Source organism: Spermophilus citellus (genome assembly GCF_964194105.1).
Source record: "Spermophilus citellus genome assembly, chromosome: 1".
NCBI classification, from domain to species: domain Eukaryota; kingdom Metazoa; phylum Chordata; class Mammalia; order Rodentia; family Sciuridae; genus Spermophilus; species Spermophilus citellus.
In genome coordinates, this window is record NC_138182.1 from 900,709 (window position 1) to 902,631 (window position 1,923).

Sequence of the window (1,923 nt, forward strand, 5' to 3'; positions counted from 1 at the left end):
GGCCTCCTGATTGGAGCTCGGGCTGTGGTGAGGGCAGGGCAGGGGACTGGGACTGTGGTCACTGGCCCCTGCCTTCCCCAGGCAGAGTGGGTGGCTGCAGAGGCCACGGCCAACCTTGTCATCGTTGGAAACAGGGCCCAGCAGGGCTGGCTGCATCCATTCCTGGTTTTAGGAGAGGAGAGGACCTCGTTTGTGTCCCTTTTGTGGATTCCGATGCGCACGTCTCTTACTTACTCTTCACCCCCTTGGCAACAGGATCGTTTTCTGATCGTTTTCCAGAACAGAAACCCAGGTGGAGGTAGAGGACAGGCCTCTCATGGCCCTCGGTGGAGTGGGATTTCCCCCCAGGCTCTAGGGGCCCCTGGCTGGCCCAGGCAGGCCCTCAGTGTGGGTCAGGTTTGGGGGACCAGTGTTCCCTGGACAAAACTGCATGTGGTCACCATGTGGCTATCAGAGGACAAGTGGCCCTGACATGGCATTGGGTTGACACAGTTTGTTCCTCACTCACGTGGTGTCCAAGAGGGCCAATGGGAAGAGAAGCCGGCCTGCCCTGCTGGGCCTTGCTGGCTTCACAGCAGGTCCAGGGTGGAGGTCGAGGGCCCTGCACACTTGTTTGGTACTGGTCACCTCTGGAGAATAATCATGACCTCGTCTTGGTTTCATTCTTACCCATTTAGGTCCTAGAAGTAGCTTCTGCACAGAGTGACCCTGGGATTGGGGTGGGGAAGGCAAGGGTGTTCGGGTCTGTGACAGAGGAAGCAGCTCAGCTCCCTGGCCGGTCCCTGGGAGCTGCTGGGAGTGTGTGCGTGGAATGGGGCCCAGGCCAGGGCAGGGCTGCTCCTGATCCCAGAAACCTCCTAGCATCAGGCCCTGGTGCTTCTGTACTCAGTGGCCAGATGAGGAGCCAGAGGCACAGCTGAGATTCTGCTCTCCAGCCTCTGGAAGAAAGAGCAACACTGGGCTTGTGCGGACTGTGGTCACCCCGTCCCCACCTGCCAGAGGCAGAGCCAGCTGCTGGGGAGGCTAGAGATGACCTCATCCTCATCAGAGTCTGCGCCCCGCGGGTGCTCTGTGATCGCAGAGGATGGGCAGGAGTCAGGCTCCTAACTGCTGCAGCACTCGTGCCCGGTCAGCAGTCGCTCCTGCGCTGGGCCGTACGCACGTAGCCCTGCAGGCAAGGGGGTTCTGTCTGGCTCCTCACTCTGCCTCCAGGTCCTGTGAACACCACCTCGTGGGATGGACAGACAACGCTGGTGCCGAGGCTGAGAGCCGGAGTCTGGCTGAGTGGTCACTGCCACACACCAGGCTGCACCAGCACCTGGCCCTGGGGGACAGTGGAGCTGGCAGCAGCAGTGCCTGGCTGCTGCCCCTCTGGGTGCTGCCTCGGCTTCGCAAGAGTGTGGAGACCCGGTTCTGTGAGCGGGCAGTGGGACGCTCAGGGCTGACCCGTACTCTGGGAGTGAGACCGAGCAGTGACACTGGCTCTGGGAGCTCCTCCTCTGTCTCCCCTCTCCCAGGCCCACCCTCAGAAACCAGGATACAAGCGAGCAGGGCCCACTGAGCATCTGGTCTTCGGGCTCAGCCAGAGCCTTCATCAGGCCTCCAGGGCCCACAGTGCCCGTGCATGGCAGCCTGTGAGGTGGGTGCCTGCATGGAGCCCGAGGTTTGGGAAACTGAGGCTGGGCCAGGGCTCCACTCAGCATCCAGTGACCTCCCTGGCTCCTGGCCAGGGTCCTGGCCTATGGTCCCCTTCTTCCTAGGAGGAGGGGTCCTGCCAGTGTTCACTTTCGAGGGGCCACAGCAGTTTCTGGGGCCGCACCAGGCTGAGACCCTGACCATTTGGTGGCAGAACGGCTGAGCCTGGAAGACACAGGAGACGTCCGGCAGTGTGCCTTCAGTGCCTGTTCTTCCTGGACTGATTCT